The sequence below is a fragment of the Lactuca sativa genome, chromosome 8 (assembly GCF_002870075.4).
Source record: "Lactuca sativa cultivar Salinas chromosome 8, Lsat_Salinas_v11, whole genome shotgun sequence".
Classification (NCBI taxonomy): Eukaryota; Viridiplantae; Streptophyta; class Magnoliopsida; order Asterales; family Asteraceae; genus Lactuca; species Lactuca sativa.
The window spans coordinates 200623923-200636025 of record NC_056630.2 but is presented as its reverse complement, the minus strand read 5'-3'; the positions used below and the strand labels follow the sequence as shown (position 1 = coordinate 200636025).

The window sequence follows — 12103 nt, the reverse complement described above, 5'->3', positions numbered from 1 at the left end:
CCAACATGGAGAAGATGGTGATCGATATTGCAGATTATTTAAACATACCAAATGCTTCTAATGATCAAGTAATATTAATAGTTTCTCAAATCACACTCATTGGAGCAGCTAAATATTGCATAAAAACGACGCCATCAAGAAAAAAAAATTGTCACAGAATGGCTTAGAAATAAAAATTCATTGCAAGATTTATTACTCCATCAAAAATTGCAAAGAAAGGAGTTGAGATACAAAATTTTCAACAAAGAGATAAAGAAACATCTTATGAAGCATGGGAGCTTTAGAACGAATGTTGCAGAAATATCCTCAACATGACCTTAATAATCATCAAGAGGTACAAACGTTTACAATGGTTTAAATAATGCAACTAGGCAGTTAATAGATATTAGGGGACCAATAACTAAGAAATTGCAAGGTGAAGGAAAAAAGATAATAGAAAGCTAGCATAATACTCACACCAATGGATATCTGTTAGGGATCCTTCTATTAGGAAAAAGAAAGATATAATCAATTATGAAGAAATACAAACCATAAATATAAAAATTAAAGACATGGGTAAATTAATGAGAAAAATGTCTTAATCATTACATGGTATACAAATTGGTTATGACAATTATAATGGGCCCCATCTTAAAAAAGAATGTCTTCAATATACTATAGGAATGAAGCAAACAGATGTATGATATGCAGGAGATAGATATGAACCTAGAACTAAGAAAGGATGGATACATCATGATGAGTACATAAAGGATACGGAAAATAAGAACAAACAAACTAGTATTCGATTTTATAAAAAAATAACCTTTAGAACAAGCTATGCATCAACCAGAAAAGAAAATTAACCTATAAAGCATAGTTATAGAATTTACTTTAGCTTCTAAGAAACGAATACCGAATTAGAAGAAACTATGAAAAGACTTGGTGCTACAACATAAACCTCTTTTAGCAACCAAGAAACCTAAAATTTGAACAAAGAAAATCCACTTGGTCAAATTTCCAAAGTTCTACAAGACATATTTATTAGGACATTACCAAATTATACAGAGACCAATCCAAAGAAATCATAAACACAAAGAGTCCATCTAAGAATCTGTCACACCCCTAAACCGGAACGGTGGAAACGTTTGGGGCAGTGGACGTCATGTATAATATCACAACAATTGCATAATAGTAATCAAATCAAACACAACCATTAAATTCATGAAATATAGTGTTTACATCTGTTAAATACATAGATTGTATGACATCAAAAGTGTATAGCAAAAGTATAAAAGACAAGACTCTACAAAGCTCCATCTTCTAAAAACTTGTGGGTGTATCTGTCTATCGATTCCCTGAGAATACAAGTGATTTTTAAAGTGTATCAACATTTAATTTGGTGAGTTCATAAGTATGTTTTTGAGATGGAAAGCTTGTCTTGGTTCCTTGAAAATGTTATAGCGTTCTTCTAGAAAATCCAATATTTTCTTTAGTGAATGAAATGTAGTCTTAGGCCATAAGACCAAAAAGTATGTTTGTTACTGTACTCTGAAATAGTAAATCATAGTCTTATTAGTAAATAAAACTATATCATGAATGTTTCTTTAAATTGTATGTTGTACTAGTGTACGCTGTACTAGAAATGTAGCGTGTTGTAGTAGTGTTTATATGAAAACCGTTTGTATGAGTGCCTGGAATCCAATAACTGTAGTGTACTGTAGTTTCATTATTTAAAATAAAACCTTTGAAGTAGAGTTAATCCCGTAAATAAATGTTTTAGCTGATACTATTGTGAGTTTCATATAACCATGCTGATATGACCTAGTGGCCTCTATGACGTTCTTCAGGCGTCAGAATGTTATGACATTCGTCACCCCACGCCTACCAGCCTAGCAGTTGCAAGTAGCTCAAGTGCGGGATTGTCGGTCTCGTATAGATCTATACACAAATTCATGCTCTCCTTCTAGGAGACTCTGGTTATAATTTATAGGACTTGAACATGTACCCTGATGGGTACCACGAGGTTTGCCTCACAACCCTGTATTAACTAGTTTGCGTGTAGTGTTATAGTGTTCTCTTGTACTTAAAACTGTATGTATTACTTGTAGTAGTGTACTTTGTAGTGTAAAATAATTATACTAAATAATTATTTAGTAGTGTATCCTTGAATTAGTGAAATAGAGTAGTGTTCCATAAACTATACCTATTATAGTTTATATATTTGTTTTTATATAGTGTTCTTAAGCTTGTAAAATAGTGTAATATTTCTCAAACTATACCAACTATAGTTTAAATGCATGTTGTTGTAACGTTTATTGAACTTAGCAAAATAGTGTAGCGATTTACAAACTATACCTATTATAGTTTAAATGTATGCTCTGTAATGAACTGTAAACCTTTGCAATTTATTAGTATGTATAAAGTAGTAATAAAAGATTTGTGTAAAATTCCCTTTGCTCGACATGTTAAAAAAGGGTTGATAATATAATGAAATGTATTTTTATACTAATATATATTCCCAACATATATAATTAAGAGTGAAAAGATATTCAAATAAGTAATTCTATCATAACCCACAACCAGACAAGAAACATGATTTAGAACAGAATTGCTAATTCTAAATCTGCTGAACCTTATATATATATATATATATATATATATATATATATATATATATATATATATATATATATATATATATATATATATATTGTTAAACTGTAGCAATAAATCAGTTTGAAACAATTGCAAATGGTTTGTAACAGTTTGGAAATCGTTTGAATATTAACACAAGAGTCCTTGTGTTTAACTTGTATCCCCCCTAAAAACATTGAAAAATAGTGAAAATGTGGGGGTATGAACTCACCTCTAGCGCGTGTTCGAGTTTGGGTAGCGAAACTGCAGAGACGACCCTTGGGCTAGCGTATGTGGAAATAATGGTATCCTAATAAAAATTAAACACATGGTCATATTTAAATTAGCGAAATAATTAATTAAAGTGTTAAACAACAATTAATTTATGTAAGGAATACATACAAAAATTACAGTGAATTATTTGGAGTGATGATAAGTGTTTTCGTTCTATCCCTCACCGAAATCCCTTGATTTCGGACTTAATACCTCAACCGAGAACCGAGTTCACAGTCTTAAAGGGTGCTCGGTCTGAGTGAGTTCTTAGTCCAGGTGGTTTTCGGTCAGGCTTGAATATTTGAAGATTGTTCTTGGTGTTCTTGGTGAAATTATGAAGATTTGAAGGATTTTGCATGAAGATTTTAAGATTCTTGGATGATACTTGAGAGAAAAATGAGTGTGTTTTCGGTTTGTAAAGTGAAAAATGACTTATGTTTTTAGGTGAAATCATATATATCGAGAGGGTTTTCGGTCTGAGGGGAGTTTTCGGTCATGCAGGGTTCTCGATGGGGTTTGCGGTCCGAGTTTTTGGCCTGAAAAGTTGGACCTTTCGCATGTTCTCGGTTGAGTGTGTTTTTATCCCAAGCATTAAAATACTTATATAAAAACATCATTTATATATTTTTAAATCATATTTAACCCTTACGAACTTAACAAAATAAACAAAACTCGAATTTTATTTAGAGGTTTTGACTTCTACTAACTTTTGTTGACTTTTATTGACTCTAAATAATAGGTTGTTACACTATCCCCCCGTTAGAGGGAATTTCGTCCAGAATTCATTCAATAGAGAGTGGAATCACAAGTGTCTCGTCGGATAGACACTTCTTTAGATTTGACATGTGGAAGACAGGGTGTACTTTATTAAGTTCTTGTGGTAGACGGAGTTTGTAAGCTACTGGGCCGAATCTAGTGAGAATCTCAAATGGACCAATGTACCTTGGATTTAGTTTTCCATGCTTTCCGAAGCATATCATGCCCTTCCAGGTTGAGACCTTCAATAGCACGCGGTCACCAATATGGAATGTCACACCCCAAAACCGGAACGGCGGAAACGTTCGGGGGTGGAGGACGTCATGTTTATTATCACAAGACATACATTATAGTAAGCGAAGAAATAAACAACCATTTATTAGAAAGAAAATGTTTACAAAGTATGTGTTCACAAAACATAGAGTACATAAAAAAATAACAAAACAAGACTTGAAGCTATACAACTTCATCTTCTGAATTCCCAGCGCGAGTACTTGACTACTAGTTCCCTGAGAATACAAGTTATTTGAAAGAGTTTATCAACAATTAAGCAGGTGAGCTCATAAGATTTTAGTGATGTATGTAAGTTGTAGAAAGTTGTTGAAAAATGTAGTTGAAATGAAGTAAGTTATAAGTTCTGTTTTTAGAAAACTTCGCCTGTTCCTCTAGAAAATCCTATATTTCCTACTTAGATGAAAGATACGTAAAAATGATTCTACAATCCTTTCAATGAGTACTAAATGAATACAAGTTATATAAAACTCGGAGTAAACAAACAATCAACTGTGTGCTTCTGCCCTAATTCCACAACCAAACAAGGAACAGGATGTAAAGCGGATAGCACACATCCCATTGTTTGTTAGGTCCTTGTTGTATATAACTCTGGTGTATTCGCTTGTTACTCATGGAGTTAATTGTAACAGTTCCATTATGTTTTATGAAAAGATTCTTTAAGAAAACCCTTATTTCTTATAGTAAAATAGTTACCACAATGATTACTTCTATAATTACTTAGTTTATACTGGCTATATATAATCCAATATCGAATAGATAGTTAATTGAGTGAATCTGCCCTAAGCCCACAACCAAACAAGGAACAGGAAATAAGGCGGAAAGCACACATCCAACTATCTGTTGGGTATTAATGATATATAACCATGATGTATAAACTAAGGTATTATAGAGTCAATCACCTAAAGTCCTTTATGTCTACACTGGTTTAATACAATGGATTAAACCCTTTACTGGATAGTTTCTAGTTTTGTATACTGAAAGATCTGATTTGAAGAGTATGCTTTGTACTAGAAGACTATGCATTGAATTAGTGTCCTATGAATTGATTCATACCTGGTACCCCTTATGATGACTTAATGTGTACAGAACATATATATATATATATATATATATATATATATATATATATATATATATATACACATATATAATCAAATAGATAATAGGTTGGATGAATCTGCTCTAAGCCAACAACCAAACAAGGAACAGGAAATGAAGCGGAAGGCACACATCCTCTTACATGTCGGATATTATTTATATATATCCCTTAATGTACACATTAAGGAATCATAAGGTTAGCATTATGGTCCTTTTCTACTGAATGTACTAGACCCGACTATTATGTTTGTCGTTTGTAAAATGTAAGTATTGTAGTATTGTATAAAGTGACTACTATTGTACTAATTGCCTTAAATTTAGTATTAAGGTATAATGTGATGGCTAGATCTCATACTAAACGCTCTCCCTGTCAAAATATTCTGGGAACCAAACGCGACCTCTGCAATCAATTGCAAGTCGTGAACATCCACATTAAAATTATATGATCATGTATACCCAATATAACTATCACCTTTTGTTTAGAAAAATGCGTTAGTGATTCATTGGTATAGTTAGATCCTGTAATTGTTCCATGCTATAGCATCTTAGTATGCTTGTTCTGTTATATTATCTTAGTATCTTCTCTTGTTATAGTATCTTAGTATGTTCTTTCTATTATCGTGTATTGTATCTAGTATGAACTGAAACCCTAAACTATACCCATTATAGTTTACTAGTATTCTACTTGAACTGTTATTGAAAAGACTCATTTTACTACCAAGTTATGCTTGTACATTAAAAACGGAGTTTTGTTAAACTATAAAGCAACATAACTGTAAAATAGTTTTTGAAATGTTTTGACCACTTATCGAAGAAATAAGCAACATTTTGAACAATGTTTATAACACATGATTACACAATTTTCATTGTGTTCAACTTGTATTCCCCCTCTTAAAAGCATTTAAAACAGTTAAAAGATTCATTACGGGGTATGAACTCACCTGATGTGGGTGATTCAAACGGGTATGCATGTAAGCATGAGAAGTTCCACAAATGAAGTCCCGAGACACAAAAAGTCCTAAATGACATATAATGACACATATTGGCATTAATATAGTGTTTATAAGCAACTATAAGAAAGAAAACACCTTCTGGGACTAGGAAACACTTAGACCAATTGTTGGGATCACATGTGATTCATCAAAGGAGAGTAAAATGACACTCACATGAGTTTACGGCCATGGGTTTATGGCCTAAGGGAGTTTACGGACGTAAACTCATGGTCACTCATGTATAAATGCAAGTTTGAAGGCTTGGGAAGCTTTAGGGACTTTTGCTCTATACTAGGATGAGAAAGACCACCTTCATTGAGGCTTTTGATTAGTTTATGGCTCTAAGGAGTTTAAAGCCATAAACTCATGACCATTTATGGATTTGAGTGAAGTTTATGGTCTTACAAACATCAAGGAAGGGTTCTGGGTCACTAGCTTTTCATCTTATAGGGTTTAGGGCTCAAACATGCTATAACATTGAGTTTACGGCCAAGGAAGATCTTGGGTTGTAAACTCATGGTGTTCTTGGGGGAAATGTGTGTTTCAAGTCTCTAAGCATGAGTCCAAACTGGATATGAAGTATATGGAAGATTACTTACGATCTAGAAGCTTGAAATGGTTGATATTGACCAAGAACACTAGTGTGTGTTCTTGGTGTTCTTGGTGAAACTTGAAGATCTAAGAAAAGAGTGATTTACATGGATGAAATCATGTAAGGAAACTAGATTAAGAGATGTATCAACAAATCTAGGAAGAATACTTACATCTTTTGAAGATCTAGGAAGAAAGTTGGATGATAGTTGAGAGAGAATGAAGAAAATTGGCCAAGGAATGAGATAAATGACTAGAAATGACCAAATGTCATATATATTCTCTTTAGTTTACGGCTACATGAGTTTACAGCTATAAACTCATGGTCTTGTGGCCGTGAACTCATTTAGATGAGGTTATGGTTCGATTTGCTACATTGTGGTTCTAGCAGGTACTTTCTAACACTTATTCCTTAAGTACATTAGGCTCAAAACTCCTTAGAATGACCTTTAACTGGGCTAGAACTCCGTACTAATGAGTTTGATAATCAGTTGAGTTGATTGACTGTGTCTTCAAAGCAAAAAAAAAAAAAATCGGGTTGTCACATGGAATTCCGAGGGTTTTCGCCTCTTGTCTGCGTAGCTCTTTTGTCTATCTCTAGAGGCTTTCAATCGTTCTCGGATTTGGAAGATATTTTCTATGGTTTCTCGAATGATCTCCAAGCCAGTGAGAGTGCTATCAGGGACATTCCTTTGTCACCCACTTCAGCCCAACATAGAGGGGATCTGCACTTACGAACATAAAGGGCTTCGAATGGGGCAACCTTGATGCTAGAGTAGTAACTATTGTTTTATGAAAACTCGACAAGTGGCATATGTGTATCCCATGCTTTACCAAAGTCAATCACACAGGCTCTCAGCATGTCTTCTAGTGTTTGAATGGTTCTCTCACTATGCCCGTCAGTATGTAGGTGATAGGTTGTACTCATGTCCAACCTAGTTTCTAGAGATTTCTGTAATGGCTGCCAGAATCATGAGGTGAATCTACTGTCTCTATCTGAGACAATAGACATTGGCACTCCATGCAATCATACTATCTCTGATGTAGGTTCTTGTCAATTTCTCTATCTTGTCTGTTTCCTTTATTGGTAAGAAGTGAACGGACTTGGTTAATGTGTCGAAGATAACCCAAAAGGTGTTATGACCACCTGGGGTCTTGGGCAGCTTGGTTATGAAATCCATTGTAATCCGCTCCCACTTCGACTTAGGTATCTCTAGCTGCTGTAGTAGACCCGAGGGCTTTTGATATTTCTACCTTCACTTTGGTGCAAGTTAGGCACTTGCCCACGAAGGTAACAATCTCAGCTTTCATGTTTGGCCACCAATAGAGTTTCTTGAGATCCATATACATCTTATCTGAACCTGGGTGAATGGAATATCGATTATTATGGGCTTCATTCATGACAACATCTCTATAGCCACCAAATTTCGGTGTCCAGATCTAGTTCATGAAGTAACGAACTCTGTTACCCTTGATTTCTACGTTCTTCTCCATTCCTCTTAAGGCTTCATCTGCCATATTATCTGGCTTCAAGGTTTCTAGTTGAGCGACTTTGATCTGAGTGGACAAATGTGAATGGATTGTCATGGTTAGTGCCTTCACTCTACGACCTGAGTATTCCTTTCGACTAATGGCATCTGCTACTACATTGGCTTTTCCGAGATGATAGATAATTTTGCATTCGTAATCATTGAGTAGTTATACCCATATTCGCTGTCAAATGTTAAGTTCTTTCTGATGAAAAATATGTTGAAGGCTTTTGTGATAGGTGAAGATGTTGCACTTGGTACCATAAAGGTAAAGCCTCCAGATTTTTAGTGCAAAAACTACTACTCCCAACTCAAGATCATGAGTGGTTTAGTTGACTTTGTGTGCCTTTAGCTATATCCAGGCATAGGCAATAACCTTTCCTCGCTGCATAAGCACACAGCCTAGCCCCTGATTGGATGCATCACAGTATACTATGAAGTCTTCTGTCCCATCTGGAAGAGACAAGATAGGCACGTTGCCCATGGCATCCTTCAGTGTTTGGAATGCAGTGTCTTGTTTCTCTCCTAAGCTAAAGGTTACACCCTTCTGAGTCAGGACGGTAAGCGGTTTAGCGATTCTGGATAAATTTTGTATGAACCTGTGGTAGTATCCAGCAAGTCCTAAAAATTGGCGGATTTATGTTGGCATTCTGGGTGCTAACCAATTCTCGATTGCCTTTATTTTGGAGGGGTCCACGTGTATTCCTTCTTCGTTGACCACGTGACCAAGGAAATTTACCTTCCTATTCCAAAAATCGCACTTTGAGAATTCCACATAAAGCTTTTCCACCCCTAATGTTTCTAAGACTTTTCTCAGGTGCAGGCTATGACCTTCTTTACTTCGTGAGTAGATGAGTATATCATCTATGAACACTATCACAAATTTGTCTAGGAAGGGACGACATACTGGATTCATTAAATCCATGAATACTGCTGGTGCATTTGATAGACTGAAGGGCATTACTACAAACTCATAGTGACCATAATGAGTTCAGAATGTTGTTTTGGGAACATCATTCTCATGGACTCGCAATTGGTGATACCCCGATCTTAGATCAATCTTTGAAAAGTAGCTGGCTCCTTGGAGTTGATCGAAGAGGTCGTCTATTCACGGAAGAGGGTATCGGTTCTTAATGGTAAGCTTGTTTAGTTCGCGATAATCTATGCACATGTAGAACGATCCATCTTTCTTCTTCACGAACAGAACCAATGCTCCCCAAGGTGAGAGGTTGGGCCGTGAGTCCCTTACTGAGCACTTCATTTAATTGGCTAGATAATTCCTGCATTTCTGTTGGTTCTAGGCGATACGACGATTTGGCTACAGGGGTAGCTCCAGGAATCAAGTCGATTCGGAACTCAACTTAGCGTTCTGGAGGAAATCACGGAAGATCTTTGGGAAAGATGTCAGGAAAATTGTCGACTTCGGGAATGTTCTTGATGTCTTTTACTTCTTGTTTTTTGTTAACTACATGAGCTAGGAATGTGTGACACTCTTTGCACAGGTATTTTTGAGCTTTGATGCAAGAGATGATGCGAAAGTTTGTACTGAGTTTGTCGCTTTGGATAACGAGGGTTTCGCCACTTGGTAGATTGAGGCAAATGGGTTTTTCGTAGCATAGAGTATCAGCACAGTGAGGACTTAACAAGTCCAAGTCAATGATGACGTCGAAGCTTTTTATGGAGACCGACATAAGGTCAATTGGGAAAAAATAGTCGTTTAGACTAAAGGTACAGCCTATGAATATGTCTTTAGTGCTCTCTTTCTTCCCGTTAGCTATCTTGGCAGTGAATATTTTTTTTAGTGAATATGGTTTGTGTTTGAGTAAGTGTTTATATTTATGACTATCAAAACTCCTCTCTGCACCACTATCAAAGAGTATGCATGCATAAGAGTTATCGAGAAGGAAGGTACCCGTAACTACTGTGGGATCTGCTATTGCCTCTTCCGGACCCATTGCTAGCACTCTTCCTATGTTTCCAGCATTCCTTGCTTTCAGGCAATCCCTCTTGTAGTGACCTACTTCACCACACCCATAGCAAATCTGACCTACTCCAGTTTCGGGGGTATGGGCATTAGGCTGTGTCGGTGTCTAACAGATACGGGCAGTATGCCCCTTCCTATTATAGTTAATGCATTACAATTCCCGAAAAGGTCTGTGGTGGTGGAAGTTACATTTATTGCATTTCGGTAGGTTTTCAGTGTATGGACTGGGAGGTGTTGGGGTAGTAGGAACAACAGTGGGAATGGTAGCAATGTGGACTACCCTTACATTGATGAAATATAGTGTTTACATCTGTTAAATACATAGATTGTATGACATCAAAAGTCTATAGCAAAAGTATAAAAGACGAGACTCTACAAATCTCCGTCTTCTAAAAACTTGTGGGTGTACCTGTCTACCGATTCCCTAAGAATAAAGTGTATCAACATTTAATTTGGTGAGTTCATAAGTATGTTTTTTTTATGGAAAGCTTGCCTAGGTTCCTTAAAAATGTTTTAGTGTCCTTCCAGAAAAACCAATATTTTCTTTATTGAATGAAATGTAGTCTAAGGCCATAAGACCAAAAAGTATATTTGTTACTGTACACTGAAATAGTAAATCATAGTCTTATTAGTAAATAAAACTATATCATGAATGTTTCTTTAAATTGTATGTTGTACTAGTGTACCCTGTACTAGAAATGTAGTGTGTTGTAGTAGTGTTTATGTGAAAGCCTTTTGTATGAGTGCCTGGAACCCACTAGCTGTAGTGTAAAATAGTGTACTGTAGTTTCATTATTTCAAATAAAACCTTTTGCAGTAGTGTTAATCTCGTAAATAAATGTTTTAGTTGATACTATTATGAGTTTCATATAACCATGCTGATATGACCTAGTGGCCTTTACGACGTTCTTCAAGCGTCAGAATGTTATGACATTTGTCACCCCAGGCCTGTCGGCCTAGCTGTTGCAAGTAGCTCAGGTGCCTCACAACCCTGTATTAACTAGTTTACGTGTAGTGTTATAGTGTTTTCTTGTACTTGAAACTATATTTATTACTTGTAGTAATGTACCTTGTAGTGTAAAATAATTATACTCAATAATTATTTAGTAGTGTATCCTTGAATTAATGAAATAGAGTAGTGTTCCACAAACTATACCTATTATAGTTTATATATTTGTTATTGTATAGTGTTCTTGAGCTTGTAAAATAGTGTAATATTTCTCAAACTATACCAATTATAGTTTAAATGTATGTTGTTGTAACGTTTTATATATATATATATATATATATATATATATATATATATATATATATATATATATATGTATATATATATATATATGTATATATATATATATATATATATATATATAGTTAAAATGTAGCAGTAAATCAATTTGAAACAATTACAAATGGTTTGTAACGGTTTGGAAATCGTTATTAAACCCAAGAGTCCTTGTGTTTAACTTGTATCCCCCCCCCCCCTAAAACATTGAAAAATAGTGAAAATGTGGGGGTATGAACTCACCTCTAGTGTGTGTTCGAGTTTGGATAGCGAAACTGTAGAGACGACCCTCGGGCTAGCGTACGTGGAAATAACGGTATCTTAATAATAATTAAACACAGGGACGTATTTAAATTAGCGAATTACATTAATTAAGTGTTAGACAACACTTAATTTATGTAAGGAATACTTACAAAAATTACAGTGAATTATTTGGAGTGATGATAAGTGTTTTCGTTCTATCCCTCACCGAAATCCCTTGAATTCGGTCTTAATACCTCAACCGAGAACCAAGTTCACGGTCTTAAAGGGTTCTCGGTCTGAGTGAGTTCTCGGTCCAGGTGGTTTTCGGTCAGGCTTGAAGATTTGAAGATTGTTTTTGGTGTTCTTGGTGAAATTATGAAGATTTGAAGGATTTTGCTTGAAGATTTTAAGATTCTTGGATGATACTTGAGAGAAAAATGAGTGT

At 35.2% G+C, this 12103-nt stretch overlaps 1 pseudogene; it reads right to left on the bottom strand.

Moving 5' to 3' along the window:
• Positions 1 to 219: 219 nt before the first annotated feature.
• On the bottom strand, positions 220 to 318 carry LOC111889710 (small nucleolar RNA R71; annotated as a pseudogene).
• Positions 319 to 12103: the final 11785 nt, after the last annotated feature.